A 13,112-nucleotide genomic window follows, 5' to 3' on the forward strand; every position below is an offset into this window, starting at 1 on the left:
AATAATTTGCGGGTTCTGGTATGGCTTCTCAAGCACAAGCCAGTGTTTCAGGCAATAGTCTTGATTTAATGTAGGGAGTGTTTCAATAAATTCACCGCATAATACCATTTTGATTTGTAGTCGCTTCCGTAAAATATTGGGTGACTTTCCGTCATTTTGGGAGAAAGTCAATGTAAGGCAATAAATTCATAAAACAGATTCAACCAATAGTACCTTACTTCAAATAAATGGTTTGGGTTCTTGAGTCCTCCAATTTATTTGAAGAAAAGAATCATTATTTTAATGAAGAGAGTCAATCCCTTTGAAATAAAACTTTGCTTGTCATACGTTTTTGACTGAAAGCTGCTTGAGTAAAATATTTAAATGCCTTACTTCAAATCAATACCAGGATAGTGGCGTGGTTTGCCGAGTAGCAGCCATGAATTGAGAAAATAATTATGGTGTTGCTATTAAAATGATGGTGAATATTCGGCTATCGTGAATAATCCTCTTTTGGGGGGAAAAAAGACAACATTTATCACGTTGTACAATCAGCGCGCAGGGATTTTTCCATCAGCTTGAGTCAACGCAATAAGGCTGCTTTTGTTCCCGCTCGCTATCGACTCCTCTCGGAACTGAGGAGGTTTGCTGCAAACTGAACGAGATGCTATCGCAGACGTTCACCGGAGACCAGCCGGGAAACGCAACGTCGCGCGTGGACACGCACACTCGGAAATCTGATCACATATCTGCGGGTGCGTGGTTGATATCAGCTTCCAACAGGGGGTGGGGTCTCGGTGTGTTAGCCGCCTCTTGGGGGGCATCGCATTTTAGGGCCTTTTGATGAGCGATGGAGGCGATAATCCATTTATACATGTGTGGTATGGGTTGCAGTGGAGGCCATTATTTGAGGAAATACCGTGGCGTGCATTCTGTCTGAACACAACGGCTCAATCTCTCAAGTGTGTTCAATACGGGTGAGGCGGAAAACGCAGCCGAGGTCGATCCGTTGCGCTTCCCGTCGTCGGCAAATCGAGACATTAGCCGAGGCTCGTGCGTGACCTGCTGGTGAACCGCGCCGCTTGGGACCCCCCTCCGGCTTCACGTCGCCAATGCGGCATGAGCTCCAACGCCATTGCTTTGAGGAACAGCAGCGCGGTGCATATGATATGAAGTTATTGATCCATAAATTAAGGGTGATCAGTGATGTAGAATAGATCCTATGTGGAAACAGATGTTATAGGACGGATCATTTCAGCCACGGAGAAGGTGTCTATTTGTGGTGCGGTATTTATTTGTCGATGAGGAAAAGTTGTTTGGATTTTTCACACCTGGATGCTTTCCATGTCAAATGCTTGGATTTGTGTCTACTTATAGTGCGCATTTGTGAGGAATTAAATTTAAAAGAAATTTTGGATTGTAGAGGGATGGAAGATACCCGGGAAATATACGTGGACATTTCTATGGGGATATAAACTGGGGGGGGGATATAAACTGGGGATTTCAAATTTGGAAATATTCCAAATTTGAAATTATCCATTGGATTTAATTTGGACTATTTTTTTTTCACATTAGAATGATAAAAGTTAAAGTTGTATGATTGTATACACGAAATTCATGGCGGGTGAGTCTCTAGTATAATGGATTAATCGTTGTACGTTGAACAGTGTGTTGTATTTAAATGAGGCTTAGTTAAAAATCAACGGGTATTATATGAACTCATTCAGGAACAGCCAAGTCTAGACCAAGTCTGAAAAGACGTTTAAAAACGTCTTTGGGAGTGAATGAGTTCAGGTATATGTATTGTTGCATCTCCCTCCAGACGCGACGCGACGCGGATCAAGATGGAGAATGAAATGGACGTCCCAGCGTGGGAGTCGCAGCCTGACACGAGCGTCTTTGTGCCTCGGCGTGTCACTTCCTGGGAAGAGAATGGAGCGGGAAGCCAGCGGAAGCGCAAAGCACACCTCCACAGAGAGGCCTTTTCTTTCGAAAAATGGTTTGTATGTGTGAGTGTGTGTGGTGATGATATTTAGCATCAAAAAGCCTCTTTTAGGGTTTGGCCTTTTGTGAAAGGGCTTCAAAGGGGGGGGGACAATATACTGGAAGGGTGAAAAGTAACTTGGCACTGGAAATTGCATATAGAATTTTAGTATCACTTATTTAATGATGAAAACATTTTTTTTTATTTTACAGAGACGACAATAATGGGAATTTCTTACAGTCTTATTTCTTATTTTTGTTCAGGAGTGATCAATGGTAACAGTTTAGTTTCTTTTTCACAAATAATAAAGAACCTGTATTATTTGTTTCAATAAATGTGCGATAGGAATGTGAATTTTATGACCAATTTTAATGGTAACTTTTCACCCACCTCCTTGGACTGTAAATTGTTGCGGCCCAGCACAAGGATGGCCATTTTTGAAGAGTTTTGGTGACATCTAACGGCGACTCTTTGCATTGCTAGTGCATGCTTCATCACATGACAAAATAGTTGATCACTGTGCTCAAACAAGAGAAAAATTACTTATATTTGAATATTTTAGAATAACCAAGAATCATGTCTATTACAATATTAATGACATCATAATAAAATAATGTTATGTTTTTGTTTTTTTTATTACATCATAAAAAGCGTAGCCCAAACTGTACACTCTGCATTTTTAAAACTGGCTTGCTTTTATTTTTTTGATATCACGAATGATTTGTTTGTTTTTTTCTTTTCCTGGCTGCTGTTGTGCAAGAGCAAGGGTATTGGTAGAGAGTTATTAACGTTAATAAGTTACCAATGAAATCTTTCCAGCAGCACAAGTCCAAGCCCCTCCCTAAAAATGGATCACATTATGAATTTGCTTTGTTATATTAAAGCGCTATTTCAATGGGACACCCATGTAAAGCAAAAATGACTTTCGGGTTTGGGTGTGTACCACATACGTGTGCATCCAAGCGCACACACGCGGGACTTTCCGCCATGTGATTGTGTGTGGTTTTACTTGCAGGGCCAAATTGCATGACATAAGTGGTGTATGGATCCACAATAAACTAGACTTGGGGGTTTATTGCTGGTGTCAGGCTGAAACTTTCCATATTTTTTTTGAGGGGGGGGGGGCACAAGGATTCTTTCTGGCCCTTCTACAAACGAAATGTGACAACTCATGTTGCACTGCTGCCATGGCCGCAACAATTTTGCTCTGCTGTCACTGGAAAAAAAAAAAAAAAAAATCATCACCACCTGGCGGCAGTTTAATACAGACCGACACATGAATAAGAGTTTTTCAACTCACTCAGCCAGTTGCAGTAATATCGGTCATTATTTGTTTTTGCAAAGGGTAAATCACGCATGCCTGTGAGTATTGTTATATTTTCTGTCTACATGTGTTGCTTCACCGTTTGAGCTCATATATATCCACTGACGTCCGGGTTGTGACACAGTGACAGCGCTGCTATTTTTTTTCGCCAATACATTCCGATTTGCGTTGTTAGTTAGCAAAAGCTGCGTTGGTCTTAAACGCAGTGTGTAACTCTCTTCGCTATGTTTAGTTTGGCAGTCAACTTTAACTTGGGCTGGCAACAATTGCTGACTATCTGCAACCCTACAGACCACAAGTTCATTTGTAAGGCTGACGCAGTAAGACCCACCCAAAAACGTCTTCCCCCAGAAGCTGGTTTCATGTGGTGGTTTAGATGTATGTCCCCTCTGTCTAGCACCATTTGAAATCAGTGTTCTTGGGGACAGCAGCACAGCACAGCTCCCCGCCATGAGGTAGCGTCCGCGGTCCGCGATCAAACGCCCGACAGCCTTCCCGTGTTCCTTTTTTTTCTCCACTACCAGATAACCGATTTCCTATGGTGCATAGAGTCCCCCCTTCAGTCATAGTCCTTCTAGCACCATTTGAAATCGGTTATAAAACCGTGGATCACGGCATCTGTGCACGGAACTCAAGCTGGGAAGTCGACGCAAGAAATGCTGTTTGCAATGGCTGTGTGGTTTTCAATAAAAGAAATGGAATTGAATGAAAAATGTCTTTGTGTGTGTGTGTGTGTGTGTGTGTGTGTGTGTGTGTGTGTGTGTGTGTGTGTGTGTGTGTGTGTGCGCTCGCTTTAAATGCACTTTCCGAAAAAAAAACACTTGAACATTTGAGTGAGTGACACAGTTGTCTCTCCGAGAATCAAACTGAAGGATTTAGAGACGGTGGGTGCCAAACACAAGACATGATGTGTTAATATAACCAAACAACTGCACAACTTTCCGCACAAACGTGAATCTCCAGTCTTAAAAATCCTTAAGAGTAAATAGACCTGTGGAGAACCGAATTTTTTTCTTTGTTACCGTAACAACCAATTAAATCATTTTGGATCGAAAGGTAATCAAATTGTTCCCGTCAAGATGCTTTATCAAAGAACCCGCTTTCAGGTGATATAAAAACAGCATGAATTTAATTCATATGGAATCATGACCATTTTTGCTGCCCAGGAATCTGAAGAAAAAAAGGCCACAAGGTGTCAGCAGAGAGCTTTTGTTGAGCTACACACTCAGGCCACTAAGGAAATAACATGTCACATTTCACAATTTACTACTTACCTAAAAAATGGTGACATGTTTAATCTTGTATTACAAATTCATGAATTAAAAGTGGATTAAATGTTTACACTTATGAAATTAAAATGCATTTCCTTTCATGGAAGGAATGTGAACGAAGGGCAAGAATCGTGTTCTTTTTCTCCCGAATTGCTCTTGTGAACAAACGTGAGCATCTCACTTTTGTCACGATCATGACATTGACGTTTTCAGACGAGCGGCCGAATGCTGTCATGCCAATCAGCCTGCGGCCCTGGGGAGCGTTTACATTGGACTCTTCTGAAGCTTTTCCACGTTGTCTGCCAGAGTGCCCGGGGCCCTGCCCAGTGCCCGTCTGGCTCTGCAGACAAACATGGAAAAACCTCACCTCATTGTCTGACCCCCACGTTACAAGCACGATGGAAAAAAAAAAAAAAAAAAAACACAAGTGGGAGAAAATAGGGCTTTCGTTTCCCCAAGTGAGATTGACAATGAATTCCATTTTTCGAGTTCCCAGAGTACATGCCCGAAATTCACATTTTCCTTCTGTTTGCTTTCACTTCAAACAAAATGTTCCTCAAGTACCAATGACGGCCAATTAGGCTTCGCCTTGAAAATGGCTTCCATTGTTTCAAAAAGGCACATCGGGGCAAGTGGGCGGAGACGAGGAAATGGCTGTTATCTTACCAAGCTTTAACAAACAAAGGTAGGGCAACCGAGGGCGCTGATCCACTGACTCACGGTTACTCTCCACACACACACACACACACACACACACACACACACACACACACACACACACACACACACAAACGGTGATCTGCTACAAAAAGCGCCTTTGTCCCCTGGATGCAGGTGGTGACAAACAGTGACACATTCTCATCGCCTTCCCTTGCCCAATAGCTGATCATACAGGAAACATGACATTTTAATTTCAACCCTTACAGGGACAGCAGTTACTACAGGAGTAAGGTTCAAAATCAGAACGGGAACCACAGTTGACGTTCCGTGCGTTGTTCATGATCGTAACAGTAGGATGTTTTTTTTTTTTTTTTAGCTCGATGCCGAAACCCAATATTTGGCAGAAGAATGATTTTTTTTTTTTTGGTTCATTTTAAAAGCGACTATCGTCCAACTGAATTGGTTGGGACCGATTTGTAAGTCAGGATGTCACTTTTACGAAGAACGGAGGTCCACAACTCGTTCAAAAGCAAATACAGCGTTCCCTTAATTGCAGATTCACTCCATTGGGTGATTTGCATTTGTGACCATGCCTTTAACTCATGTCGTTTTACATCGCTCTATCGGGGGCGGGGGGTATTTTTCTTCTTCCTCCAGTCAATAAATAACCAAGACCATGAACGTCGGGGTCGCGTCGGGACATTCACGTGTAGACTACTCAGAGTTTGGCAAAGTGCGTTCTCTCATTGATTTCCGAGTGCAACTTAGGTTGGAATACAATCCGCGGCTCAAACGTATCAGTGAGGGAACACTCCACTCAACAATCCGTTGCAAATAATGACGAAGGCTAATGATGCGGCTATGTTTGGTGGGAACTGCAATCACAAGCGAATGCCTTCTCCCCTAATGGGACTGCGAAGTGTGCCAGTAGATCTGGAGTGTGTCCTCATTATGGAACTGTAAACGATCCTGCGCTGACTTCCCAAACCTCTGTCCTTACATACCTTTGTCTCGTCCACGCGGGCTTTCTGTTTAGATTGAGGCAGTGAGCTATTAGCTTGACTTGCTTCCCACTTCCTGTTGCTATTCCCAACATGTTGTTTTTAACACCCGTCTGAGAAATTGTCTGACACCTCGGATTCCAGCGGGGTGGCGTAACCGCGGTGGGACGCATTGCGACCAAGACTGGCTCCTAACACTCGCCCTTGCCAGTCATTTTTCATCGACGTTTCATTGTGCTTGTCACTGTGCGACTTCTTTGGACGCTTCGGGCATTCCGGGGATACTTCGGCCTTACTTTGATTCTGCACACAGGCCTGGTTGTCTGTCATGTGATGAAACAATTTTCCACAACCAACAACACCTTGGTGACTCATTGATTGGTAATGGTTATCTTTGGTATCTATGGTAACCTCGGCTGCGGCAAACAAAGTGGGTACAAAAAGTCGACATGCAAAAAAAAAAAAAAAAAAACCCCAATGCTACCAAGATTAATCATTTCAAAACCCTTTTCTACAACGAAAGTGACCTATAACCTGTACAACTCCCCAAAAAAAGAGAAGGGCGGTAAAAATAACCGGCCACAGTTTCGGGTCATAATTCCAAAACGTATGGTTGGCTCAAACTAAATTTTGCTCGCCACCAAAAGAACCAACACCCACAGTGAAGCACGGTGGCTTTCTTTGGGGTTGTGTTTCCAAATCCCCAAACCAATCCGGCGGGCAAGCGACAACATGAACAGTTCCATCCAAACAACACCTGCAGTGACCTTCCAACCCTTTTTCCCCGGGACACCCAGGAAGTCTTGTTTTCCTTCTGCAGCCAATCATTGTTATGCTAAAACACATGCAGCATTCATAAGCCGCAAGGGAGGGTATATTTCTCCCATGGGTGGTCCGCAGAAGGACAGCGGAGAGCTCTTTCATGTGAACTGGTGTTAGTTAGGTTTTCAACGTAATATTTTCTCTTTAGTCCGAAATGACGCAATTGCTAATGCTAATGAACGTACTTTTTCCGCAAAAAACACACCAATGGATGACATCAAAATTCCGTTGCTGGTGTGAATCCTAACATCCAGAAATGGGATTTTGACCACACTTCCGAGACCCGAGTCAAATTAACTCAAGCCTCAATTGTTTGAAAACAGTTTAAAAAGTAACAATAATTTGCCTTCAATTGCTACGCCGATCCCTAGCAATCGTCATTGCGAGACGTTTGATCAAATTCAAATCCATCTCAAATGCTCATTCACTTTCTCCCGGTGACGCTCTATAAATCCCTTGCCTCGGATGGCCTGCTTCAAATCCTTTCACACTTCATCCAAAATTCAACAGCCAGACTGTTAAAACAGAACCAGCTGCAGGCTAGGCGTTCTCCCTATTCTTGCTTCGCTCACCAAGACTATGACGCTCCAAATTTCCCGTTTGATGAGAACCGGTAATCCGTTGCAAGGCCTTTCTAACACGTTTCAATTTGACTGACGACGAAGCAGTGGGTAGCGGCATCCAAGAAGAATGAATGTCTACATTGAACCCGCAGCTGCCCTAAGCGATTGTCGCTCACATTTGCTGTGTCGCCACCTGTAGCAACAGCGGCAAAGCAGCCCGATGACTGGAATGCCTCACAGCCTTACGAGCAAGCACTTGACGGGCACACACTCCGGCAACAAGTGGTTCCGGGCAGTTTAGCATTCCCTGGATGCTGAGTCCTTCGTGGCGTGTCAAAGTGGATGTCTGTAGAACGAACTAACTCCCGATGTATGGAAATGTCACACTTATTTGGAGCTTCGGCGTTGGTTCGTAAAAGCTCTGAGTGGGGCCATGTTGGTCTTTCTTCGCTGATCTTGACCGGAGTGAGGCACCACGGCTCCAACGTGTCAAAGCTGTGGTAGGTAACGGGAGGAGAATTTTGTTCCCCTTCTTATCACCTCGCGAGTGCTTTGAACTCACTTAAGTCACTCTCCGGCTAGAACTTTAGGTCAAAGTGGACGCAACGAGGGCTTGTTGAGTCGTCTTATCTTTGGCATAGAGTTTGTCCTCTTGAAAAGGGCCTTCATCGCCAAAGTGTCTTCTTTAGGGTTGGCTTCGTTGGATGGACCGGAGGTTTTTTTTTTTGTCATTGCTTCACTTTCCTCATCCGAGGGTCACCATGGGACTGAAGGGCTGATGAGTACGAGCACTACAAAATCCACCCTCTGGCTAGGAAGCACTGTCAACTCATTATATGGTAGGCTCGGCAACCACAATAAAGACCGATGAGGTTTAGTTTCGTAAAAGACGGTCAGAATACGGTGAAATCAAATCGTGTGTTGCACCCACGTAGCGTAGATAATCGCTATTAGCAACTCTCGTACCTTTGTGGGCTTTTACGCATCCATCATGAATATGATAAGTCCTAATTGCCCCACGGGGATAAATAAAGTTTTCTGAATTTGAATCTGAATAACGAGGCAATTGCTAGCATGCTAACATGATATACTTGAATATTAGCGATGGGATTTGAAGTTTTCATCCATGCAAGCCGATACACAATCCACCTAAATATAACTACACACTGTGTACAGTATAGACAGAAAAAGAGAGGGAGAAAGAGAGAGAGAGAGAGAGAGAGATTCATAACAGCACTAAAAAGACTTTAAAGTACTATCTTGTTGCCAAAAGCATTATTTCAAATGTAGCGGTATGCTAAGATTGTGGAAAAACTGCAATTTGGGGGGAAATGACTATAGCTGTATAACACTGAGATAAGAATTGGCAGGCATCATGAAGCGATTTGATCTATGCATGCAAGATTTGTTTTTTTTTGTCTTCAACTGACCGTTATGTTACTTTTTCCACTTTGCCATGCCCTCACAAAAAACACCGGAGGTAGGATTTACTTGATGACAAGTGTCAGGAAAAAAAAAAAAAAGAATTAATAACAAGGTTGCAAGTTAACTGTTCTGCGTATTCAAAGGCAAGTTCAACAAATAACAAACGCAATGTGATTTTTGAGAACATTTTAGCACCGCGCGCGAAAATCCCTGACATGCGATGGAAAACCTTGGCGCGCCATGACGTTCTTATCTGGGATCAAGGCTTGATGCATCGCCTTCGCGGCAGTTACCTTGAGCTGCCTCCAAACTCTGTGTGATCTTTCTATATCCTCATTTATTTAAATGTTAAGCGGCTCCCTCGGGGGCTGGGCCAATTCATGTTAGAAGCACGGGCCAAAGGAAACAAAAAAAGCTCTGATTTCGAACCGAAGGGAACATAATGACCTTTAAACCACTACCGTTTCTTACAGTACGGCCGTGCGGTTTAGTGCCAGAACAAAATGAGACAAGCTGATTAGTAGAAGCAAGGGGGGGGGGGAGAGAACAGATTGCACAGCATCATGATCAGCATTCCGAGAGTTTTACAACCGCCTGCAACCTTATCCATCACTGGCGTAATGGCGGAGACGAAATAAAAGAACGGTTACAGAGAGCGGTCCGCGGCCGCTTTATCTCATGCCAGCCTGTTGCTTCTGCCTTTGATTCGCACAACATGCTCTGATTAGCTCATCCAATCCCAAAACACATGGCGCTCATTAGCTCGCCATTTAATCTTGCCCCGGGTTTGTCAGTCATTTATAAATCTACCGTGTGATAAAAAGAACCCTGGAAGGCTCTTCGCATCTCTCATTGTTGCTTATCTAAAAATTCAGGCACCTTCAGACGTAAAGTTTATCCCGGGGGGCTTTGAATAATGTTTAGCCCGATCGTTTGGCTTTGAAGTAGCTGAGCTCGATCCCGTTAACACCCCCCCCCCCCTTTGGCCGATTGCTAGATATCGATTGGGGGGCGGAATTGGCCCCCAGGCGAACCTTGGAACGAGGCAAGGCGAGCATTCTCTGAACGTTTGCCGCATTCTCTAAAGACTACATCAGGCGCTCGGCCTCGATCGGCGTCGCTGGCCGAAGAATGTGCGTCAGGTGCGTAGCCTGCCAAGTTGCGCTCAACAGGAGAAGGCTAATAAACGGCTACAACAGGTACGCGGTATTCCATTTTGTAATCACGTGGTCGTCGGCGACCTCACATCAAGTGGCACAGGACCTCGGCCAGGCGCAAAAAAATGCAAGGTTGAGATATTTTTCGACCGCCGGGTAGTTTGTTGCGGCACGGGAGTCGAGATAACAGATTTCAAATGTAAAGATAAGAGGCGAGTGCAAGGGAGCGGCTGGATATTTATTTTTTGGGGGGTGGCTTTTGACATCCTGCCAAAAGTGTATCACTATCCACAGTATCAGTTTGCTAGAAGCTGAGCTGCACTGCGTTTGTTAAAGGACCAGGTGTGGGGGGGCTAGAATGCAGCCCACTTCCAATTACTGCCCCTTACCGAATATGTTCTGTGTGAGAACCCGAAAAAAATCATCCCGTCATATTATAGAAACGCCATCGCGTTTGATTCTTATCATTTTATGATAGAGAAGTCATTCTGCCCTCCCCGAACGAACTGTACTCCGTTCGACAGATAGTGAGCAGTTCGCCAATGAGAAGCAAAGCGTGCTTGCTTCCAAGTGCTTCATTTGTTACCGGCGGTTACAATGTACCGTGAAAAAAAAATATATAAATCCGAAACAAAAGAGAATTCGACTTCATGGATTTATGTTCGACCCAACAAATTAGTTGAACATACCGTAAATCCGTGAGTTTAACGCTAACACGTGAAACCCAGAAATTGACGGAACTCTGGCTGAGTTCCGCCGGCCGAATTCAAGTTTGACATTTTCATGAACCAGAAAGAAGCCTGCAAATGAATAGAAAACAGCCAAACATCTGTTCACCTTTGTTTACGAGTCCACTCGGGCAGAGGACCGATTTAACCCGTTTCATGCACCCTGTAACCCGATAACATGATAAGCTGTCCACTGTAGTGGCCGCTGTCCCTGAAAGCGTTTAACGACATTCAAGAATTGATCAAGAATTTACTCAAAGCTTCACAGTGCATCCACGTTCTGTTTTTTTTTTTTTTTTGCAATGTTTGCTTCGTCCAATTTGGCGAGAACCGACGCAGCTGCTCTATTGCACGACGGACACGTCACACTTTGAAGTTGTGTTCCCGCTGCAGTCGTTGGATTGATGCCTCATAATAAGCGGATAGCACATGTGAACAAAAGAACTTTTCAGAGGGTAATTTTTACGAGCGCTCATTGATGTTGTGCAGGCTTTTGATGGGAGGTGGTGGTGGTGGTGGTGGGGGGGGGGCATTAAAAAAAATAAAATCATGCAGTCTCTCGCCACAGTGGTGTGGTTCAAGAAAGCCCCTGCACAGTTTTGGGTTGGTAAAGTTGAATAAATGGGATGGAAGAATCGCGATGAATTATCTTGGTGGAAAACCTAGCTAAACAATGCTAAAAGTAGCATAGCAGCTAATGCATCTTGGGGTGAATTCACACCCCGAGCTGGCCCGAACGGGGTTGCGTTCTTTCTCGGCAGACCAACTCGCGGTCGGTCACACGCTAGCAAGCAGAACAACGGTGGATGGATGCACAGGATCGGACCCAGGTCTGCAAAAATTCTTTGGAGTATAAAACTGAGCAAGCAGCTAATTTTAAGGGTATCGGCGAACCTTGTGTTTGTGTTCAAACTTGCGAGCAGGAGTAACAGCTGTCCGTCACGGCCGCCTCTTTGTCTTGTCAGCGCACATCATCGGCTTTTTATGCTACGTACAAATCTGTCAGTTGCCTCCCGGGTGACTAAGACACGTCATCGGTCATAAGTACCCGTGCTAGCCCTCCAGTTTTTGTTGAGTAAGAGTATGTCGTATTTGAACAAGTTGCTACACGGAGTGCGTTCATTTCCATCCTCGAGCTGTTGATGGAGGGAGAGGGCGGCTCCTGTGTTGTTACCGTCTTCCGCACGGATCTCGCACAGTTGGCAAAGCAGAGCTCGAACGAGAAGAGATGACGTAATTCTGCCGGGACTTATCAACAAAGCTTTAGCAAAGTGGAACACTGACATCAATGCGGGGGCGATTTGTCGACGAGTCGTTTCAACTACCTCAGAAGCTGGAAAGTTTTGGGATAAAGCGTCGCATATGTTAAGACCCCAAAAACTTTGGGTACTGTTAAAACACACTCATAGATTTGCATCACAATAACCTCCCCTTTGAGTTTTCGCACACGGTTTTGCCTTCGCGCGACAGTAAGCTTCACACTGACGTGAGAAACACAGCATGCCAATTTTTGCATTTTTAGGATTGGATTCCTAATTTATGAAACATTTCCTATACCCTTCAATAATAAATCATTTGCTGATATGTGCCACTACCATTATTCCGGTTTCTCTTGAATGAAGTCTTCCCATTTAGTACAGTGTTTGGTTAACCTACTGCGAAAGTCCATCTTCGACGTACACAATGTAATATTCCTCCACCCAAAACCAAAAAAAAAAAAAATGAGAACAATATTCCCAGGCCATTTATAATGCACTTCCTATGATTTATAATTCTGAATTTGACATTTGTTTTTTTTTTTTACAACATACTGTATCATTTAAAAGAAGCTCTGACAAAAAAATGAGACGGACCCTTCGGGCCCGCCTTTACACATCCATCTTGTGTTAAACATTTCGAATGGGGATCAGACAGCGGCGCAGTGCAGGCTAATGTATATTCGGATGAAATATATGCGTACGCTTGATAGCTTTATTGCCTGCGATAACTCTCAAGTCTTTGAGGCGGCAGCGCTGACTGTTTGATTTCGATTTTTGGCGTGTTCCCGACAGTCTTGCTATCTCGAAATGGATGTCACTCGGCGACAAATGCGTTGCGCAATTGTTTGTTATTTGTAGCCTTCTATGGCGCTCGCTCGTCAGAAAGACATGCTGGGAAAAACGCATGGTTGGAGGTGTTAAACAAACCAGAGGAAGTAA

Source organism: Hippocampus comes, unplaced genomic scaffold (genome assembly GCF_001891065.2).
Source record: "Hippocampus comes isolate QL1 unplaced genomic scaffold, H_comes_QL1_v1.1 scaffold50, whole genome shotgun sequence".
Lineage (NCBI taxonomy): Eukaryota > Metazoa > Chordata > Actinopteri > Syngnathiformes > Syngnathidae > Hippocampus > Hippocampus comes.